Here is a 23,777-nt window from a genome sequence, read left to right as displayed (position 1 = left end):
TACTGTTTCCTCTCCCTCCTTTTCTTGATGTTCTTGATAACTTGGTGGATTTCAGCAGCTCCCTTGCCAATGATATTATTGGCATCTCAGTTGTTTTCCTCATGTTTCTTCTTCCACGTGCTTTTGGTGACCTCAGCATCATGCCTGGACTCCACCACTTCCTTTTTCAATTACTGCCGTGGATCTTGGCTTCTGGGGGAGCTCCCCATGGCTCCCTCCTTCCTGCACTGGGCGGCTGGGAATAACCTGTTTCTCATCCCTCCTTTTCCTCTTTCCTACACAGTCACAGCTCTCAGCTGAGGATACTGCTTTCCCTGCAGATGTCTGCTTAGTCTACCTGGCTGTGAAGAGCCTTTTGTGCTTCACACATGGGAACTGAGGACATGGAAATTATACATTTTCGGTGTTCAGACAGAAGTCGGCAAGGGATTTACATGCAAGTCCTTAATGACCTGTTCTAAATCAGACTGCAGGACTCCATCCTCCTCATCCTCCTTTATCTTGCCCTGTCCATCACTCTTAATGCAGGCAACCACACTCTTTTTGTCTCCCCTGCGTGTTTCTTTCCCATCCCTTCAAGTGGGAAGTCATCTGTGTCCTTCCTTCAGTTTTTGGGGCTTCAAGACTCTGCTCTTGGTTCCACCCTCTTTTCTTTCTGCATCGTTTATCTTGTAGAATATGATGCAATCACCCAACGAGAATTTTACCCTGTTTCTCATCATCTCACATCTCGGTGCAATGTCCATTTCTCTGGCTCTGACTTGACTAAAAAAATCCCACCCTCATCCTTTTGTAAGGCTACTGCTGCAGAGACCCACGTCCCTATCCTGTAACCCTGAAGCTTCACTATTGCTCTGACAACTATTGTTCCTTTATCTCATTCTGCTCTTTGGATGGGTTTTTATCTTGAAAAAATAAAGTATTCAGGGCAAGGACTATCTTTTTGTTTTGTCCTTGCACAGCATGTAGCACAGTGAGGCTCCAGTCCACACTGAGTCTCTCAAAGTGCTGTCGCTAATCAAAGTGATAAAATGATAAATACACCAAAACTGGCAGTAGATGTAACTAGCCTGATCTAGTTTGTCTCTCCTGCTCTCTCACAGGCAGCTAAAACTGACTGACAGTACTGTTTCCAGTGAGGAGATTTTAGACTTACAAGCCATACTAACCATCAGTGGGGACAGGAAGGTACTGGATACTTACCTACCCACCCACCAGGTCTGTTATCTCTACACTTACCTGCATAATAAATTCACATAGATTAAAAAAAAAACACCAGATACCTCTCCAAAAGTTATATTCAACAAGCTACAGGCAGCTGGGTTCATACAATCTCAGATGTCTTTCTAAGGATGTTGTCAATGAGAAAGCCTACCATTACTTTGGCCATAGACCATACTTTTCCATGGTAAATCCTTTCTCCTGTCAGCACTCTTACTGCATACTTGCTAGAAATGATGGGAAAACAGAGACATTGTTTTACAAAATAGAGTAAAGTCATGTTCATTTGATTGAATTTGAAATGGAGCTCTTTTTTTTTTCTCAAATACTTCTTTTCATTTTACTGGATTTTACCACAACCACTTTTCTCAATCAACCCCCTTTTCCCATTAAATTATACATTTGTAAGATTTTCACTGAGGCGACAGATGATGCAGAACAAAAAGCTGTAGCATGAACATCTTCCAGAGGCAGAAAATGTGTTGCTTGCCTTTTGCAGAGACAAACAGCTCTGTGCCCAGTCCTCCTCTTTTTCCTCCTCCTGTCCAGTGGCTCGAGGGGAAGACAGCAGCCCCCCATGCTCATCCAGCAACGTTCAACAAGAGCACCTGGGGGGTGCTGGCTGTTAGGAGAAGGAGAGTGGCTGGAATCAGATGTCGGTGACGTTGCCCCATGACATTGTCTGGGGAGCAGCATGCGGTGAAGTAGGGTAGAAAAATTGTATGGGGGAAAGGAGGGGGAAAAGGGAGGAGGAAGAAGAAAGGTGTCTTTTGACGTCAGTAAATATTTGAAGTAAATATAAGATTAATTTTGCAATCTACCCACATATGAAACCAATGCTGGATGTGGCTTGTTTGGTTTTCATCTGCCAAATCCAACAAATACTATCAGGGTGGAATTTGGCCATACTTACAGTATTCCAGTAAAGAAACGATGGTCTAACTGCGGGTACAGAAAAAAACACCAGCACAACAATCTTAGGAGTTTATGGAAATAAACGTAAGTAACATTAGGACATGAAGAGAAAAAGAGGGGGAAAAAAGCAACCAAGAAGAAAGCATATAAATATTTAAAGAAAGGAAATGTCATCAATATAGTGGAGGAATGAAAACTACAGAAAAATAATGGGTCAATAAATAGAGCTCTTGGGAAAAGGAAGTGACAAAGGAACTAAATGTTTTCCTTGCCTCTGAATTAGTTAAGAAAATATATTAACAATAAACCTGCAGAAGACATCTGTGGGTACTACTGAGTGCAAACCAGAGATTACTGAGATTAATGAAAGAATGCAAAAGAGCCTCTCGTGTAAAATACAGAGACAAAATGCCAGGCAAGTATGAGTTAATCCACAGTTAATATTGGAGATTAGGGATCAAAGAGTTGGACCATAAACTGTACATTCTGAGAGAATTATTTATTAATCATGAGTCAGGAGAGTTTTTTGAAAGGCAAATCATGTCAGACAGATGTGGGTTTCCTCCACAAAATAAATTGCTTTTGGAAAGACGAGGTAAAAGTTGAACTAGATTCTCAAAAAACTTCAAATCATGTGGATGTGACAGCCAGGGATAACCTTGGAAAGCCTGTCCTGACAGACAGAGCCTTGGCTCATGTGAAGGTCAGAGTTCAATATCATTGGTCCTGATTTTCTCAGGGTTAATACAGAATGAATGAGGAAGCACCACAAGTTTACTATGGAAGAATTAAAAAATAAAAGCATGATAAAATTTTTGGCAGACCACAGAATTAAATTTCAGAGTAAGTGCCAGATTGTCTCCAAGAAACAACAAAGATCTGTAGGTAAATGGATGCTGGGGTAAATTCAATTTTCTTTGCAAGAATTGGTAAAGCTGAAGTTCTCTCTCTGTCTGTCAGAAAACAACTACTTTTGGAGCCACATTAGTACTGATTTTAACATAAGAATAATATGCAAAACATACTCGGAAATGATACTAAACCAGAGTGGTTAAGAAACATACAATGCTGTACATCTTAATTAGTATAGTAACCTGAGGAACAATAAAAGGCTTTGAGTTACATATGAATAGCCATAACATCAATCTCACTTTTACTGTCATAAATTGGAAGTATTTCTAATGAAACCAAAACACTTCTATTGACACAAAATATGCATATACTTATATATGGGGCCTGGTTTTGTATGATTATGTAATAAGAGAACATAGTATCTCTTCCCCACCCCCACCCCGCTTGGATATAAAAAGGAAAACTGTAACCTTAATTATGGCATCTTTAAATTCCTTTTTGCAAACTGAATAATTATCTTCTAGTAAGTTTTGTTTTAAGGGAAGGTAATGACAGGAGCTAATGAGTTGCAGACAAGCAAAAACATACAAAATGGGGCTTGAAGAAAAGCAAGAAGGGACAAGACAAACTGCCACCCTCTCAGTGATGTTGTATGTTTAAGCAAGAATTTCTAATTGAGGTCATTTCACTCACCAGAATTAGAACACCAGCTGAGGGGAAAGTGGAATATGTATCTAAATAATTTAAGGAGGATTATTTTACAGAGAGAGCAATCTGGAGGTGACACAGATATTCAGCAGAAATTGAGAGGTCAGACAATGCCGATGTGAGCAAAATCCTGCCATCCACATGGAGCTTTAACTGATGCACCTTTGAGGTTAGCCAAGAACCCAGAGTACTGTAGGGAGCAAAGAATTTGTCAACCATCACATTTTTTTTGCAGGCTGGCTGTGCGGGGCCATTTGTATTATATTGATTTCTGGAAGTGCTTTTGCCCTTCTCTGGCACATGTTTTCCATGTTTACAGACCATAAAAAACAGATAGACTCATAAAATTTGTAAATATTATTATATAAATTGTATTGTTTAGAAAAGAGGGAAAGAGAATGCAAATCTGGATTTTCCAACCAGTTTTGTGACAGACAAATGCCAAATACGTTGCCAAACTATCTCCAGCAGGAAGAAAACATGGCAGAAACATTTTAAATGGCAGAAAAGTGTATATTTATGGAAACTTCACCTTCCACACCTAGTCCAAGTTCTCTGTCCAGAAGGACTGGCGAAGCATAGCTTACCTGGGTGAAGCCACCGCCGAACAATTATTGTGGAATCTTGTAGGGCTTACCTGAAAAAATAAAAATCAAATCAATTTGGATTAAGTCGTCTCATGATTGAAGAAAGAAGGTATCAGCTCCCAGTTTACACAGTCATGAAGTGATATGAAAAGCTAATATCCATCAAAATTCAGGAAAAGGATTTATGAAATTTCATAATGAAACTTAGTGCTTGTTTACTTTTCAGCTTTCATCCAGAGCCCTCCAGCCACCTTCAACGTGTGACACATCGTGCTACCCTTGTTTCACAGCACTTAAATTTTAGCAAGGGAAGAGTTCCCATGAACTGCCTGCCATCCCAGCAAGAGAGCTTGAAAACATGGGCTAGCGTGGGGTGTCCTTCCCTTGGTTTCCCTGCTGTGGTCTCCGGACAATGCTGCCTCCTGTTAGCTCCCTACACACACACACACAACACGCACAGGTGCAAACACTGAAAAGAAGGGACCCCTCTCTCAAAGAATGGGCTATTGAGGCTGACCGACTTTGCATTTACACTTCAGCCTTCTTGGCCTCCACCCAGTGCCTGCTTCCAGAGAGCTGGGAGCCCAAATCAATATTGTCTATAACTTCTCAGCTTGGCAAACGCACACACAACAAACAGGCACTTTGTGTGCTTCTGCAGAAAGAAACAATCCTGCGCCACTGAAGATCATTTCTTCTGCCTTTCATTCTTTGACTTAATTGAATCCTGGCTTTGTCCCTTACTGCTGTTATAGAAATGACTGAGGTAGAAGTGTCATCTAGCAGTCCAAACAGGAAAAGCAAACTAACTACAAAATTGTCATCTTAATCCTAACATAACTTGCTTGGTCAAATCTTAATTCAGCTACTATCAAAGTCAGAGTCTTTCTAGATGGTCAGGAATTAGGCTGGATAATAAAGATCTCTGTTTACTATCTGTTTGCAAGCTAGCTGCGTTTAATACTTTTATCTGAAATAAATTATAAAAATCATCAGTTACAATGTTTTAGCTGAGCCTAAAAATAACAGAGTATGAAGCAGCGAGGGAGACAACTCATTTATACATACCAGTCTAGGCAGTTTGTAACGTAGGAGCCAGATCACGTCTGTAGGAACAAAGAACGAGGTAACTGTTAAAAGCTGGACCACAGGATACTGAAAAGGATGGGGGTGGTCGGCCTGGACACACAGCCAAGCAGCCCAAGCAACAGTACAGTTATGTGGGGGGACACAAGGAAATATCAAGGAGGCGAAGGAATCATCTGTAGAAAGCCAGTGAAATTATCACAGTAACACTGTGCCTGTTTCAGAGACTTACTTGTAGATGTGTTGGTTAGGTATGCAGAAGGGATCAGTGGGCCAATTTAGTCTCCTGAGGTGTCCATGGGTTACTCCTAGAAAGTCTGTAAAAGAGCACAAAAGGAGCAGTAGGCATATGGGAATTTTTAGAAGTCCATTTACTGAAAAAGGTGACAACTGCTGTTCTGGTTTGACCTCCTGTATAAAAGACCTTTATATGCTCTCTCGAACAAAAAAATTTATGGTGACAAAGTGTCTGCTAGAAACCTTGGGAAGCAGTTAGATGTCTAGGAACTCCTGGTGTTAAAAACAGTGGCTCTTATCTCAAAATGGAGCTTTGTAGCTTCAGCACCAAACTGTTGGATCTTGTTAAGCCTGTAGGGTGAGGAGCCCTCTAATACTAGATTTCTGTTCTTGGTGTAGCTCTGTAGACTCCAGTCAAGTCCTTCCTGGAGTTGCTGATACCCATGGCATACTTTCCGTAAGTGCAGCCTACTCCTCTCTACAAGTATCACTTCACTTTTGTCTGTACTGAAGCACACAGTATCTGAAGGCTCCCATTTTAAAAAGCAATTCAGCTCAACGGTGTGTCTTCTTCATCATCCTTACTCCTCAGACTTTGGCAATATTCGTAGATTTGCTTTTAGGTCATTTATACAGCCAGGGTTAAACATCTCAGGTCAAGAAAGCCAGCTGTTGACTACTAAAGATGGTCCCATATTTAACAGCAGATCTTAGGCCCAGTCTGTTAACATATTTTTAATCCCATGTAATATGACATGTTATTTTGAATAATTCTCATTAAAAAAAAATTTCATTACCATAACAAATACCTCAGAGAAATGTGAATACATTACCCGTAACACCTCTGCCACCAAATAAATACACACAGTACCATGCTGGTATTGAAGAATTTGTTTCCCTTAAGCCTAAACTGATTACTGTTAAGTATAGGGGGGCTTTTGCCTTGTTGTTAATGAAATTTCATTATTTTGCTCAGGCTCACTGTCTATGTCAGGCTGATATGACTATAATTACCAATATCTGTATCTTCTGCTTCTCCAGGCAAGCAAGTCTTTCTAGCATTCCCATGATTTTCCAACTTTAATAGCCCACACATCTCCTCATCCAGCTCTTCAAAGCTCTTGATGCAGCCAGACCTACTGGTTAAAAACAGCCAGCTTATTAGCTCTTGCTTCGCATATTGCCAAGTTACTGTTGGAAGGGAACAGATTTCATCTTCGCCCTCAGTGAATTCTTCATGCAGACTTTTCAAAAAAATACTTGGAACAACAAGATATATTGAAACTATTTGCCATTTCTACATTAAAAACATGCTTTTACAGACTAGTATAATTGTTAGGATTTTTGGTATTAAGAGACATACTAAAAACTTTGGTTTACTGCCATTCACTGCCTTGCCTAAGGATTTTTCCTTGTGTCTTGTCACTTCACTAAGACATTTTCTGGTTTTCCACCCTTCTAATTTATATTCATTACTATCTCTTTTTCCTCTGTGTGTGTGTGCATTTGTATTCAGCTACATTTGCCTATTTCAAGCCAGCCTGGTTCTTTTTACCAGCACTTTTTTTTCTTGGGCAGCTGTGTGGCTTTGGGGCATGCAATAAGCGATTGTATAAAATTCCCAATTACACTTCCCATTTTAAGACCATGTGAATAGCTGGACGGGGTGTGATAAAAGGCCCACCCAGTGACCCTCCAGCAGTGGCCAGCTTGCCTGGAGTACAAACAACCAAGCAGCACAAACACAGCCAGCATCTCCTCATACCTCCCCTCCATCCCCCCCCAGCTCCTGTGTCCCCCTCAGAGCGGTCAGAGCCGGCGGTGGGAGCCTTTGCGTCCCATGGGGCTTGCTGGATCTTTCTTCCCTTCCTTTGCCCCATCGCCTTTGGAATCCGTATGGACTTTTAGCAGCCACACAGCCCACATGACAGGAAACATCCGAGTTTGATTAGAGGATGGATAAAGAAGCATCTCTTTTTGTTCACTCTGTCTCTTCATTCGATGTTTCCTCATCATTGCACTCAGTCATTGTCATTCACCTTTTCTGCATCATTTTCAGTTGTATTCTGTCGCCTTCCCTCCTCAATCAACTCCCTTCCAAGCTGACAGAGTCTAGTCTATTTAATCACTCCTTGAATAAAATTATTTTTGGCGTATCTGTGATCACTCTTCTTGTCTTGCTCTGAACCTTTCTACTTCTCCTTTACCCTTTTTGAGTTGCAGGGAAACAAAACTGTGCGTACTACTGTGATGTCTTGCAATTTAAATTATTTCTGCAGGATGATTTGTCTTTTAAGGGCTTTCAACTTCCTGAAACTGGGCTTTTAAACTACAAAGTTTGTCCATGTTACTGACTTGGACTCTAGCTTCTTTGAATATAATAGAGAAACTCAAGCTGCCATCACCGCGCTCCAGCAAGCAGCAAGTTCCAGCTCTGTGCCCAATGCACCATTCTTGCCGAGTTAATGCCTAATTTGGAGCTACGTGAGGCTGGATGCGGTCCCCAGGCAGGGAATTTACACCTATGGGTTTTGACAATTCTAAGGAAATTTTGTGTCTGCCTCATAAAAGCAAAAACCAGAAAAGATTCAGATGGAAGCTGCAAGAATAATCTGAGATAGGACAGCCTGGCTGTATAGTAAAAGACAAAGGAAGATTAATGTTTCTGGTTTATTCAAAAGAAGATAAAAGGTGACTCGATCCTGACTTACAGACACCATTATGAAAGGGATTTCTGATGGCAGACGGATTTGTGATCTGGTGGTATAAAGGCGTAATAAGATCCTGTGGCTGAAAGCTGAAGCAGGACAAATTCAGATTAGAAACAAGACAAAAATGTTAGCAGCAAGGGTAATTATCGAAACAGCTTAAAGGGGTGTACTGGATTCTGTAACACATGATGTTTTCAAATCATAATTAGCTGTCTTTTTAAAAGATGTGCTGTTGCTCAAGCAGAAATTATGGTCTCCATGCAGAAGTAATCAGAAGAGTTTTTAGCCTGCATTAAGCTAGAGGTCAACCTAGACAATCTTTAATTACCCCCTTGGCCTGAAGATCCATGAATCTCGAAAAGTGGGGATAGTGGCACATATTTAACTATCTTGTGTTTTGAAAGGAAACACTGGGAGAATTGCTCACAGTGAATAATTGATTCTATATATTTAGGCCAATCTTTTGCTCATAACATATCTGGGAACAGACCATTAACTCCTCAAATCTATTTTTCAAATGTGATGGACAGCTATCTTGTCCAATATTTTACTTTGAATTTCTGAGCTGTTCTGCCTAATTGGCTAGCTAATGGCTAATGTGCCAGTTCACCTCTGTGATTGATTAGCATGAAGGCAGAGCAGACAGGCATATTTAAACATTTCAAATTCAATTTGAGTGAACATATATATGAACATGATTTTGAAATCCATGTTCCTTTAACCAAGCTCCACCATGTCACGGCTACTGAGGAGTGGGCAGAAAAACTGTGTAAGAGTCACTAAAACAGATCCATTTCTTTTAAATGCTAAGGTATAATCAAGCCATTGTCACAATATTATTTTCCTCATCAGTCATCCAAGTCCTGGTCTAAGGATGCATTTTGTTTTGAAAATTAAGAAATTCCCTAGCCATTTGCTTATACAGTAGGTAGTACAGTGAGGTCCTTCCAGGGGCTAATGTAATCAAAGCAGCAAATACTCAAAATACTGGGTATTAAAAAAAAAGACTGCTTTCTCTTACTGCAGGTTGATCTCCATGAGAGAAAGTACAGCATACTGGGAGACAAAACAAGAGCAACTTGGGTTGCAGTTAAATATTTCAAAAATAAGACTGGAGTATTAAAATAGGGTAATCACAAAGAGGAACATCTGTTAGAGAAAAAAAAATCTCTTTCAAAGCAGATCCTCTTTTGCTAATGAAACCCATTTAAAGGACTTTAGAACGGTGGAAAGACATCCCTGGTAGGTGATGAGGCAAATCTGAGAGTGGTCCACTGTAGGAAGAAGAGGGCTCCTCCAGGACCGCAGAGCCAGCAGGTCATGCCTGTGATACTGGACCACAAAGGGAAGGCACGGCAAAAGCAAAGAAGTGGCTGTTCTTTAGGAACATGTAACATATAATGCACTTACCAAACAAGGATTTTACCACCCAACTTTGGCAACCTGTGCTTGTTACCCACCTGCCTCCCCATCCAGCACGCACAGTTGCAGGGCTCATCCTGCAGCCAGGCCCTGCTGCATCAGCCCCAGGCAGCGAGGCCAGGCCATGGCAGGGGCAGGAGTGCTCCCTCCCGGCCAAACTCCAAGGGGCCTGCTAGCAACCTGGGCCATCACCGTGAATGAAAAAGATGGTTCCCCTCCAAGCGCTTGCTGTCTCAGGCATGCCCAACCCACTGCCAGAAGGTGTGACCGTGACGCATGCAGGTACAGCTGAGCTGGTCATGCTCAGTCACGAAAGTGCAGGGAGGTACCCAGGCCATCAGCAAGCTTTGACAGCCCACAGTGAAGCCTGTTCTTCTGCAGCATCAGATTTTGCAGCCCACCCAGGTGTACAAGCAGCCTGGGTATTGTGAACGTGTTCTTCAATGCTGTGCTCCAGCTGCAGCACGGAGATACCCCGCGTAGGAGCCGAACGCCCGCAGATGATTACAGAAGCACAGTCGAGTGCGATTAACAGCCATTTGGCCTGCAGTGAGCTTGCGAAATGAGCACAGTTTATATTACACAGAGGCATCAGGGAGCAGTGGGGAAGGCTGTGACAGGCAGGAGGGAGTAGCTGCCTATGTCAGGGGCCACTTCATTTATCACCTGTTAGATAGCTTTCCTATTACATCTCCAGCCTGCCGTGGAAATTACACTTGTTCTGTGTCTCTGGTTCAACGCCAAATTGGAGGAAATATATGGCTGCCCTATTTCCATGCGCTTTCTGAAGGGAGATGTGAACATCAGTTACAAAACCGGTTGGTATTGTCAGCACCTGGGGGGAGTGGTACCCCCTGATGCTCAGTAAAAATGTGATGCTCTGGACCAGACTAATCTCTGCTCAGTCAGTATCAAGAACTGTAAGAGCATCTGTGCTCCTGGAGACATGTCGTGGTATGCAAACAAGGAAGAATGCAATAATTTCCCTTTTTCCATACCCATGAAAACAAACTTCTGAGTCATCAAACCTTGGAGATAACTGAGAAATACACATGGAGGGCAGTGCCCAGCTCTGTCAGTCGAGCACGCCTCCTGCGGTCCTGCCTCACAGGCAGGCAGGCTGCCTTCTCTGCTCCCCAGGGACAGTGTCACAGAGGCCACATGTCTCAGCTGCTTCCTGGTGGTCAGGAGATGCAGCATTCAGGTGTCTGATGATCACTGCAGGAGCCTGTTTCTGCCCTTGCAAAAGGAGGCTGCTTTTACACCCACAGAAAGCCACTGACGCCAGCAAAGTCCCTCCTGTCGTCTCCAGTGACAGCGTGAGGGCAGACGTGGACTCCAATGAAAGGTCTGGCCTTCAATTCTTCCCTAGAAAGGAGAGCACTTACTGGCATGTGTGCAGCCTGTTTACAACCCATGCAGGCTTGCAGGGCTGGCTAGTAAATGCCCGTGCTGTCAGGCCATACGTTGCTTTCTTGCGGTCTGAGCAGCCAGGACAAAAACAACTGCCTCCACAATGTGTTTTCAGCCAGCAAAGCTGCTCTTCTGTTTCCTTCTGGGTTTGGTGTTCGAATTAAGTTGAATTAAGAGGTTAACCCCAGCTCTGTATGATGTGTCACTAAAAACCTGTTCCATTGCCAAGAATAATGGTCAGGGTTTAAAGCGTTTCAAAACTGCCTGGTCTGCCTTTGCCGATGGTGGAACAGTGTTAGATTTCTCAAAACGGGTTCAATCCTAGTCATGAACAGGACTAACCTATGTAGTAAGGCCTCTAAGAAGACGGTCTCATTTTTCCCCAGATGAGAGCTAACGCCACAGAGGGCTGTAGATGTGGGGGGTTTGTGTGATGGGGAGGGAAGATTTGGGTGCCTTCCTCGTAAGCACTGGGCAAGGGTGGTTATGGCAGGCAGAAATTCAGATTCATGTCTAATGTAAACCCATTACAGCAACATCTACCTGTTCCCCTTTTGCATTCATGAGGTTAACGTAAGTGTCTAATAGGTCAGAAACAGGCTCCAGAAAAAGGCAGCTTCTCCCTCTGTCCCTCCCTCCCTTCCCCCATGCTGACACAGACCTTCAGTGCCAGCCCTGAGATTTTTCCCTACCAGGAGGCTGGGGAGACCTGCCCGTTTGAAAACTCATGGAAGTTCATGGCTTCATTTTAGGGATTTTGAAAGCTTGTTGCACTTCAGTGGGCTGACAGAGACACTCAGGTATAGCTTACTTGGAATCTGTTTATCTACAAAAACAATCAAGCTATTCCCACCAGCTGCTGTGTGAAGGCTGAGAAGACGGGAGATAGGAAAGCGAGACCTGTTCTTTGATTAGTGTGGTTTGTACATCAAGCTTTTATTAGCTTTTACTGCCCTACTGACTGATGCCTGCAATTGCTTCACGCTAGCCTCTTCTCTAATGTCTCCTCTGCTCTCTCTGCTTTCCTTCCCACTGCGTTTATGTGGATCTCTTTATTGCCAGCTCCAGTGAGATGATCAAATTTGGCATCTGTTGCTGGCCATTTCAGGTTTATTAAATCTGTTAAAAAATCTTTAACTCTGTAACATGCGTGGGGCTAGGTAACAGTGGGGAAGCAATAGGGGCAGCCTGGGGGTCTCTGTGCACGCACCATTTAGAATGGTTCAGTACTCAGGACTGGGGGGTGATTCCCAGGGGGGGAGCAGGAGGAGGGGCAGGGAGGTGATTTAGGGGCTGGCTGTATGCACACATGTGGTCCATCTACTTGCCTGTGTACACTTGTCATGTCCACAAATACATGCTCCAGATATGCTTGTTCACCTCAGAGATTTTTATGTCTTACTTAATGTCTATGCCGCCTTTTAAGTGTTATTATTCAGTGTACTGCTTTTATCCTAGTCATTGTCCCAAAGCCTTTGAAATACCAAGGTTAAGCTGAGGACTAGATCATGTCTGTGTTTTTTTCTTCTCCGTTTCTTCTAACCACAAGCAGCTCTTAGTCTGCTGCTCTGGGGACTCCAAGAGGTTTCTTGCCTTCTCCTGTTAGTCTCACATTGAGCTTTTTTTCTTATTTGCCTGCACTTAGACTTCTGCCTTCTGCTGAGTTGTGGAGAGCTCTCAGCTCTCCTCCACAGGAGTCTGCTTCATTTCGCCAGGACCTCACTGCCAAACTGAGTTAAATGCTTAAATAAATACCTCCAACATCTGACTGTTGCAGATCTTATTCCTTTTTTTCCACAGTCCCATTCATGCAGGTATCCATAGAGCAGGTTTCTAATGTGGGAAATAAACATTCTTTTACTCCTCCTTTCCCCTCCAGCACCTAAAACCTGGAAGAACTGGGATTTTTCACTCCAGTGTTCCCAAAAATTTGCTACTGAGCTCAAAAGCTGCATGAAACTTTTCGCACCAGGAATAGCATCTGCTCAAAAAAGTCATGAGAATGTGGAAATGAGAGATAATCACAGAAAGTGCTTTAAACTTCACACAGAGTGGTCACTGTTGGCAATTTGCATAATAACCCTGGGAAATAAGCTATTATGCTTCATGACAGCAGCAATAATTAAATGCCAGAGCTGGTCATTACAAGAGTTAACCACTGATTAATTAGTCTGTTTATATTAAAAAACAGGGTTGGCTTCACTAACTAATAAATTGCCTGTGTACAGCTGTTATGAAAAAGATCACTTGTTAGATAATTGCTTAAGTAATTTTTAAATTCTTTTAATTAAGTTTCAGTAATTGGACTCCCCCCACTTTATTTCCCTCTTTTATGGAATGGGGAAGAAATAAACAGTCACTGTGTATGTGTAGGTAATATGAGGCAACAGAAGTATGATTGGAAATCTATAGGAAAACAAATACCCATTCTGATCCTCTTGTCCTCCAAAAGGCTTGTAAGAATCTAGAGAAAATAAGATTTTAATTTTATTTTATTTACTTTGCCTCACAGAGACTTGTCTTCTATCTTACTCTACTTGGTGAATTCATAATAGGGACAGAGGTAAAGCCTTTGTGTGCTCATTCAATTTATCATGCATGATGTTAGCCAGCCAAGTGATGTTGTGGGGGGTAGTTAATGATAAAGCCTCACTTACAGCTTCATAGTTCTGGGTCCTTGCCTCCCTCTGCCTGTCCTCCAAGGAGGGCTCATGCCTGCCCGGAGCCTGGTGGGAGGCAAGGGCGGGGGGCAGCCATGCCCAGAGCCAGAGGCGAACGGGGACCAGCACTGATGGTGGCATCAACAGGGCTGCCTTCCCCGAGTCAGCCTCCTGGCATTGCCTTGCCAGTGTGTCAGATCAAACAAGCCTTGGCACCAGAGAGAGAGAGAGAAAAGTTCTTTTGTTCCTGGAAATTCAGTTATAGGGGGGTTGCTATAAAGGACCTCTTTAATATGTTTCAGCTCTCCACATTACTGGTCATTACTGTATAGCCTGCTCTTAAAGAAGACTCTTGAGCATAGGGCCTTTGCATTGTCTCCCCTATCCAGAAGGTCACTTTGTTTATGATTTCATTGATCCACACCGTTGTGTGGTTCCATATGATATTTTCTGCCACACTATTTCAATGCTTAGCTTTGGGACACAGTCATCCAGGCATGACACTCTTTTGCTGAAATACAGTTGTTTGACAACCTAATGGCTAAGGTGCTGTCTTTAACATACTTGCAGGCTCCGGGTCCAGAATAGCAAGAGTAATAAGACCAGAAAATCAGAAAAGCAGGAATAATCACATTCTGTTGTCACTTAAAGAGTTAAATACCTGCACCACATATATATATACCTCCCTTGCCCAGTACACAAACAAAACCACCTAATTCATAAATTCACATCAAAAGTTTTCTCCCATACAGAACATTCAATTACTTTCAATCTATATCCATAATCCACCTGTGTGGCTCAACTAATATTAGTTCTTAGAGCCATTTCTCTCTCCTCTTAAGAAAATGCGATTGCTTTTTAATTGAGAAACAGTCTCATTGGGGAATGGAAAACCCAGAGTTCTATCCCCTAGAGATTTCAAAGCATGCAATACAATCACCAGTGGTGTGAGCAGCATAAACGTTGAGAAACCTCCCTGCTAATCCCTGCTTTTTTGAGCACGTTAGTGTATCCACACTCACACCTCCCAGCTGAAGTGCCCTTGAACAGAACAGCTATGAATACATCAGAAAAAAACGCAATCGGGTTTGGAGGGGGAAGGGATGGACACTTCAGAAGATCTGAAGGGGTGCCTGTGCACGGGGCCAGGTGCTCGCTCTCCGGCAAGGGGAAAATCCCCACTTGCACTTTTGAGTTGCACGTTGGAAATTGCCAGTGAGGAGTAACTCCTGCTCTTTATATTCACCTCAGTGATTAGTCCTGGTGAGAACCCCCTTGTTCTGGTGATCCCATGCCTGAAAAGAAGACTTTTTTTCTGTTGGACTCAGGCCTTGCCTCCTGGCCTGGGCTGCGAGCAGGAGTGTGATGGATTGGGGGTGAATTTGATGCAAAGTCTCATTAGAAATCTTGCTACAGTTGTTTTCACCTTGTGTTAGCTGAAACATCCCTGTGGGGCTTTCAGCACAACCACCCATCAGACAGCTCCTCACGTCCAGTGCATCCTGCCCTAGCAGCAGATGGACCGACAAGCCCCTGACATCTGAAGGAGGAACACTCACTCTTCCTCATCCCACCAGCAGAAGAGAAAAGGTAGAAAGAGGGAGAGGCACGCAGGGCCAGGGGCGCAGCGTGGCCGGACGCTCTCACAGGCTCGCAGATTGCTCGGTGCCCCCACGCAGCGAAGCCGCGGGCATGGCCAGCCAAGCCCCATGTAGGACACCCACACCCGGTGCCCCTGCTTACCCACAAACACTTCTGCCCTCCCTCAGGCTCCTAGCTGTCCTTCTGCTCACAGCACTGCGAGTAATCTGTGTCTCGTTTCTCCCTCTTTACCACCCTGCCTTGCAAATGCTTGTTCTTACCGTTCCCGTTTTCCAGGTCTTTTTCTGACACCCCTGCCTCCAGCCGCCCTGTAGACCTCACACAGAAGCTGTCTAGACAAATTCATGAAAACTTGGGAAGCACTTGGATGCTACCACAAGAGGTTAGGCAGGAAAGTTAATCAGGAAATTGCCGTCCATTTCCTCCACAGCACAGTTTGAATCACGAATTGTAAATAAGGCATGAGACGCACTCTGAATAATGAAGACAAATGGTGAAAAGCATGAAATAGCTGATCATGAGATCACAATTTATTTTGGATGGTGAATGTAGGAGAGGTTCCCAGGGAAAAATTAGTATGCAAGTACGTAGGTACAAGATGAAAGATGGTATCATAATACATATGGAAATGGGAATCAAATGAATATTGCCCAGACAATCCTAAGTCTAATCATTCTTATATTCCAAGAATTTAATTTTGCCATTTAAAAATCCTTTTACATTCACAGGATCAAGGCCTTATTTTGTTAATCACTTGTATGGAAATGCTCCCAATGTGGAAAAGCAATTCTTTGACCAATAAAATAGCATTTCATGTTTTTGTCATTTTATTGAAGTTGGACTTGTCTGAGTATTGAAGTGTGGGGTTTCAGCCATTTCTTTACTTAAGAGAAAAAGAGCTTTGCTGAGCAAGAAAGAAAAAAAAAATCCCTGAAAAAAAACATAGTCACATAAAAACTGTTCTTTACTTTTGATATATTCAGCACTTTTCCTGAGTAAAGTTCACAGAACACTCACATGAATAAAGCAATATTTTTGTTTAATTGGATTGAGCCTGGAGAGAGAGGAAACCAAATAAATCTTTAAGTGGGGGAAGGGAAGGATAGGGGAAAATACTTCAAGGTGAAGTGAAAAATAGGTAACACTCATGGAAATTTCCTAAGGCACAGTGTTATTTAATGCTGGGTTCTTTTCCCGGACTCACATATTTAAAGGCAGAAGGTGCCTGATCTCATTCACAACACAGGTCATAGGATTTCATCCAGCTCATCCTGCTTTAGGACCATACCTGAGAGCGGGAAGCTGATCGCAGCCAAACTTTGCTCCAGCTGTCCAGGCCCCACCCCAGCTGAAGAGAAGCAAGTAGCCAGCGTCTTTATATGCGCTCAGAATAGCTTCAACAAAGTTGGCTCAAGTATACCTAGGGATGAAACAGCAGTGGTCCAGGCTGCAGTAAGGACTACAGTTCCAGGCACATTTTTACGTGGCATCCTGGGCTCTAAGCTGCCATGATTTTATTGCTAGTGATGTACAAATTAGCTGCATTAAGGCTAGCTACTTCACTCTGCCTGGGATGGCCGCAATCTCAGTCCAGTAGCTTGAGTAGCTTTGCAACAATCCCTTTTGCTCCTTTAGTTTAGCAGTGAGAAGGAATAAGTTACCTGCTCTGAGTATCCTTTCTCCATGATGTCTCACAGCTCAACCCCATTCAGGTATGTTAAGGAGACCTGGAGAATGGCAGCCCAGTGTGTAGTTTATGGGCTGGATGTTAAACACCCCCACACTCCCATGTTTCTCTTTGCCAATTCATTTCAGGGCTATTGACTTCTGCAGGGATTTAACTGCGGGGTCAACACGGGAGCTGGTTGACAGAAACATTCACGTCAGTGTGCTCCTATGTGGGATTGGGAAAGGGGACAAGATTCTTCAGCGATAGCGAGTATTGTGACAGTGTTGGCAATCCCTGTTAGTCAGCAGGCAGCTTTTGGCCCTGAACGGGTCAGGGGAGTGAGTGTGACAGTGACACTTGCTTGAGTGCTTTGCACCTTTTAGTTACTACCTGCAAACAAGATGGTAGCTCTTGCAGGCTGGTGTCCTCATTACGATGATCCAAAACTGTCAGTGTGCCTGTCATGTTGGTAATCCCAGGAAAGAAATCAGAAACTCAGCTGGAACAAAAACTGCTCTCCTCTGCAAGGGTGGATCCTCCAGAGCAGGATGCGAGTACACCGACAGCATGCTGCGATTTGACACAGCAAACACAACTACTGCCCAGGCTGGACGTGAGCTGTGGTTGAAGAGGAAGTCAGGAGGTGGACTTGTTAATCCAGTACATCTCAAAAGCACTATAAAAATAGACTAGGACATAGTTTATTTACAAATGAGACGTTATATTTAGCACTGGGAAAAAAGCAAGTGCAGAAGGCTGTGACACTGTTCTTCACACTTGTTCATTTACCCAATCTTCCCCCAGAGAGACCAACAGCCAACACAGGCTAGTAGAAAAGCTTTGCAGTAGGAGAGCCAGTTTACACAATTTGCTTATGGAAAGAAGGCCTCTTGTGGCACTCAGTGCAGCATGAAACATGTTGTTCTTCAGTATGGGGCGAGCTATCTCAGGCAAATGCTACCTATTCAACAAGGAGATGAAGAGGACCAGATGGAAAGATGAATTTCCTTTTCTAAGATCCAAGAGAGTGGGCTGATGCTGTTGCAAGCGGAGATGAAGGCTGAGTTAGAGAGTGAGGATCTGGCTGCAGATCTGAAATTTGTTGGGTGGAGGGGGAGAGAAGTGCTGGCCCAAATGTTCACAGAGAAGCTGTAGAATGAAGAAAACCAAAGGTACTTTTAGGTTAGCTCTGACCTTCGGCACAGTAACACCTGCTTTCCATCTGTGTGTTTCTTAAGTCAAGATGCTTGTGCCTTAAAAGAACACAGACGGGAACACCCCACCCCACATTATGGTGAGAGGATGGTATTCACTTACTGACCATGGCAGTCCAGCTGTGAGAGCATCTCCCTGCCAGCACTCAGGACCATCCCCTCTGACCAGATCCGTCCCTCAGATGAGGACAGTCACAGCGTACAGCTACACCAGTCTTTTATATGCCCGTGATGCCCCATTCCCCCCTGTCCCTGTTTGCTTCCATAAACCAGATCTTCTAACCTTGTCTAAAACCTTTGTCCCTCTCAACCACTGGCTGCTCCTTGCCTCTGCACCCTCCTGACATGAGTGCATCCTCAAAATCTTTCCTCACCTGCTCCTGTGTCCTGCTGTGTCCTCACAGGTTTCATTCCTATCACTCCTCCCCAGCTGAGAAGCATTTCACTCCACCCTCTGGCTGGCATGTAGTGTGTCCGTGCTGCCCACGACACAGGTTGGTCTGCTCTCCTCCCCCTCTCCCAAGATAGCTGCATTTCAGAGGCAGCTGTAGGGCTTTTTATAGATGGGACTTAATGTCACTTGATGGACCACAGCACTATTTTTGTGTCAACTTAGCACAGGCTTAGTATTCTGTGTGTGTGAGTGCTTCACCCAAGACTAGTCACTGAAATATAAATACCACTCAACCAAAGTTATTTAGAACTTCAGTCGGATCGACCTGATCTGAGCCAATTATTTTCTCCGACAGAATTAATTAGACTGCATATAAAGTGAGTGAGATGTGAAAGACAGGTCTGCAGAATTACTTATTCCATTAACAGTTGGTTTGGGAAAAAAAAAAAAAAAAAAAAAAAAAAAAAGGAGGCTCTGTCCTTGACTTGGCTTTGCCATGGCCTCATCAAGAAGTGAATCAGGTTTTTCACATGGGAAGCTGCTCTGCTGGCAACTACAGCTCACTTGATGTTAGTTTGCATCAACAAGCTCTCTGCTCTCTTATATTCATGATGATAAGGGCTGGCTGTTTAAATGCTGTCACAGAATCCAGACTCCCTCCCTGCTCAGAACAACTGTTGCTCAGACCTGCTCTGCAGAGCTAATTTATTGACAAAGAGAGTGAGATGTAAATAGTTTGCAGCAGGTATGCAAGCAGGCATTTCTTCACCGAGTATTACTTGGAGAAGAGCCAGTTGGTGTCTGTGCACAGAGCTGGGGGAAGCAGCTTTTCAAGCATGGAAGAAAAGTAGGACTGGCTTCAAAAGCAATGATTATTTTATGGGAATAACTCCAGCAAGGTGGGGGAGAGATTGCAAAACTCATTTTTTCAAGTTCAGAACTCATGCTCAAGTTTCCTTGGGACACCTTTCTCCTCCAGAGCTCAAGAAAAGGTGAGAGCAGATCTGCAGCTCCAGTCCTGAGTGAATATTTGATTCTGGGGTGACATATATCCCAGTACCTTAGGACAGACAAAGCCTATTTTTCTTTTAAATACAGACCATGAGAAAAAGGTACAACTGAGACATAGGGCTGGGGCCAGATTCCCACCCTCTGCATGGGGAGAGGAGTTTCCACTGTCCCACTGTGCCCCCCTTCGCTCATGCCATAGCTGCTCCAGTGCAGCAGCTTTCACGCAAGATCAGAGGTCTGATTGTGCCCGGGTTTGTAGGGACTGGGGAACCACCCGCAGCCTCAACAGGTAATAGTTTACATCTCACAGCCAATAAACTCTGGCCCTCTTCATTCACCATCATCTCTGACAAAATCCACCTGGGTTCTCCCTGCGTAAAACACCGTCAGACAGCTGCAGATGAGTCGCTTGTGCCCTCTTCTTTGCCAAGACCAACTTCTTTCCTATCTCAGAGTGTAGTTGCCCAGCCCTGTGGGAAAGGAGGCTGGGAAGCCAGGGAAGTCACCACCTCGTCCCTGCAAACGGCTTCACCTCTGACGCAGTTTCATCCCAGCATGATTCTTCCCTCACCAGCTCTTTGGGTGTAACTCCTCACGGGAGGGTTAATATGAGCAAAGCAGGGACAAAACAGAGCATCTGACAGTTGTAAAACACATTGCACGTAACCCCGCAACACCCATGTCCAGGCTGCAGGGCTGACCCCTTCCCAGCACCGGGCCGCCACTACCACCTCTGCCTGGGACAGGCAGAGCTTGGGACATTGCTGTGGTACAGCAGAAATTGAAAGTATTACTTCCTGTTTTGTGGGGTGATTTTAAGAACTGTTACCTAGTTTCCAAAAACACACTAATGCTCTGGAGTTAATTGTGTTTTGGGGAGGAGGAATGGACTATATTGTCTCCCAAAATCTCTCCCCAGTCCCATAGCCTGGCTTGAGAAGGAGATCAGAGGGATCTTGCGAGGTGTTTGACTCCATCCCCTACACACTCTTGCCTGCTCTGGAAAGCTTTCAGTGAAGGCAATTCTGCAACACCCTTCCTCCCCCCATGCCAGGGGCTTACAGCTCTCCTACAGGCTTTTGTTACACCTAATCTGAGCATATGTTGCTATATATTAAGCCAATTATTTCTCATCTTACCTGTAGGAGACAAGGAGGAAAGTAAAAACCAGTTCTCTATGTATTGAAGGGTTTGTGATTCCCCTCAGTCATCTGCTTTCTAGACAAACCCAAAGTCCCACTTATCTTGTACATTCTGAAACTTTTCCTTTTTTTGCTGCTTTGTCCAGATTGTCTCTGGCATGATATCCAAATCTGGACACATTGCACCAGGTGGGATCTCAGCAGCACTGGGTGGAGTGGCATAAGTAGCTCTCATACTGTCTGCCTGCTAACACCTCCTACCCAAAGATTCACCTTTTTCAAAACACCAACATATTATTGGCTTGCTCAGTTTGCGGTACGCCAAAACTCCAGCTCCTGTTCTTCAGTACTGCTGTCTCAGCACTTATTGTGCAAGCTGTTTTTCTGCACTTGATTTCTATGTGTAATATTTCCAATTTGTCTCAGAGTAATTCCATCTCACTGGGTCCAGACCATTTCTCCAGCTCATCGAGATCACTCTTTTTCTGATTATGTCCTCCAAACTCATTATAGCTCCTTCCCAGCTTGATGTCTGCTGCACATGAAGTCTTTTCCATCATTCCCTCTGATAATGAAGACAGCGAACAGAAATAGTCCCAAGGAAAAAATTCCCCTGTAGAATCCAACTTGAAATGCCTTCTCATTTTGACAAGAGACCATTGCAAACCACATTTTTTTCAAGCACTTGAACGAGACTTCAGGGTGATTTCTTTTCTAATGAAGATTCACCCAAAAAAGCATTGAATACTTCAAACACCTCTTCATCATGCGTTACTTGTTCACTATGTCCATTAAGCAGTGGAGTTACAACTCCCTTTGTCTTACTCCTGCTTCTCATGCATTCAGAAAAACTGCTTATGTTGCCATGTTGCCTTGTTTTTACTCTTTGCAAGACTCTTTTTTTTTTGGATTTCAAGTAATTAAGTGCTCCTGATGCAGCTATATAGGATTTACTGTAAACTCTATTGCTCGTCAGCACTGAGGCAAGCTGCTGATTTGCTTGTAATATAGCCACCAGCTCCCTGCACTTCTTCACTTAGAATTTCTTCCCAAGGGACTGTTTTCTGAATTTGCTGAAGTCTGCTTTAAGTCCACATCTTCATTCTGGAACCCTTAGACCCTGAAATAGCCAGTGATTTGCTTCCCATCCCCAGTTTCATAAGAAGAGGAAACAGATACAGAGAAAGTCCAATTTTCATTTCATAAATTGGCCCCTCCCGGACTGATGTGGATGGCAAGATAATCTGAAAACTGCTGCTCTCTTTGCTGTGCTTGATCTGTAGGTAAAGGACTTTGAGCCTAAGAGTTGTAAATCCATTGGCCTTTGTGAGCACAACAAAGAAAAAGGAAAACAATATCTTATCAATCAAGGTGGGGGGGAGGGGAGGCAGATGGAGAGATATGAGATCTTAATTGACATATGAGAGAGTTATGTTTTAATTTGATATTTGAGAGATAGACATGATCAGCAGCAATTTAGGATTACCAGTTAACTTGGGCAGCTGCCAGAATGGACAAAACATAATTTGGTATATCCAAATCAGCTATCAAGGGAAAGGAAGTTGGAATTAATCTAGTGGAATCAGAAATCATCCAGAGACTTTAACATTAAATGAGAAACATTTATTCTAACATAGCATTAAAATCAGGAATGAAAACCACAAAGCAAGACAGGAAATTTACTGACCAAGTCCCTTCAGCTAACTTTTCGTACGAGTGCCCTGAGAGAAGGAGGCACGTAGCTTCTGGTGCTTGATAACATGTCACTGTCATTGCGGCAGTGAGAAGCTCTTTGTTTGGGACTGCAGGGGAATAAGCAAAATGTTGGCTTTTTCTTTTTCTTAACAAATAAGGGTTAAATACTGCAAAAAGAGGTTTAGAAATATTTCAAAAAACTAATTATAGTATTTTATCAACTTATAGAGGAAAAACTACATATGTGACTTTCTCAGGAACACTGGCAATGAGCCACATCACAAAAATACTTCTTTGCACATACATCAAGAAGAGACCAAGTGCATTTATGATACATATATTAATTCTTCCTAGATATCACAGCCACTGCTCAAGAGAGGATCACAAGCCTGACCCTGAAAGCTGTTGAGTACCTACCAATAACTTCAACAAACTACAGGAAGAAATATAGATGATCAGTGACTTAACTATGTTACCTGGAAATTTTGACAACCACTTCGGCACCTGGATACCTTTATAAACCTAGACCTCTTTCTTCATATCTCTAGCACCAAACTTTGTTCAGACAAGGGTCTCAAACATCTGATCAGAGAAGGGTTGTTCCACTTCAGGGAGAATTTCAGTGAGTGGAAATATGGTCTCCTCCAGATTTGGAAATTGCTGCTTCAGTGGTGACAGAGCACCTTTAGCAAACCTATCAGCTGAGCTACAGAAAGGGTTCTCAGGGTTTTTCCAAGCATCTGTACTAATCTGGAGCAAGTAGTAACCTGGCTTTCTGGAGTAATTGCTTTTCTGTTCTCTCTCCTGATCTCTCTTTCAGAGGCCAGGTTTGCAAGCAGCTTGGCTTGTTTCTCATTTTCACGCCAAATTGCTTCTTCAGGTGCATGCCTTCCTCCAGGCTGAAAGAGGAGTATGTGGAGGAGACCATCAGGCTGATGTTTTCTGACAGCCCTGCACAGCGTAGGGCTGGGAGCTTATTGACTGCTTTTGAAGGAAAATAAAGCCCAGCCAGGCTGCCTTTCAACCAAAAGCCCTTCTTTAAGATGCTGCCTGCCTAAAGGATGGGGTAGAGCAGAATCAGACCCAGCAGCAGCCTGCCGCTTCCCTTAAATGCACAGGCTTAACCAGAGCAATACCGGAGGGAAGGAGCTGCAAAACCTTAGGCCAGCCCCAAACCATTCGGTCTGGCTGCGGTTAGGTGGCAGCAAGCCCTTCCTTCAGCCCAGCTCCTCGGGGCT

At 43.6% G+C, this 23,777-nt stretch overlaps 1 protein-coding gene across 2 annotated transcripts in view; it reads right to left on the bottom strand.

Annotated features, from left to right (window-relative positions):
• Window positions 1–3,948: 3,948 nt before the first annotated feature.
• URB2 (URB2 ribosome biogenesis homolog) overlaps window positions 3,949–23,777 on the bottom strand; it is a 76,995-nt gene continuing 57,166 nt past the window's right edge. Inside the window, exons 11-13 of one of the 2 annotated variants that reach the window (XR_006165597.1) lie at window positions 5,602–5,686; window positions 5,352–5,389; window positions 3,949–4,333 (exon numbers count right to left, since the gene is read on the bottom strand). The gene's annotated coding sequence lies outside the window, so the exon portion shown is untranslated. Of the gene's footprint in view, window positions 4,334–5,351; window positions 5,390–5,601; window positions 5,687–18,215; window positions 18,233–23,777 lie in introns of those variants that run through there. The other variant, XM_042795887.1, reaches the window with a different exon arrangement.

This window comes from Tyto alba, unplaced genomic scaffold (genome assembly GCF_018691265.1).
Source record: "Tyto alba isolate M040663 unplaced genomic scaffold, T.alba_DEE_v4.0 Super-Scaffold_22, whole genome shotgun sequence".
NCBI lineage: Eukaryota > Metazoa > Chordata > Aves > Strigiformes > Tytonidae > Tyto > Tyto alba.
Note: the sequence above shows the minus strand (reverse complement) of the source record. Positions and strands in the feature narration are given on the sequence as shown.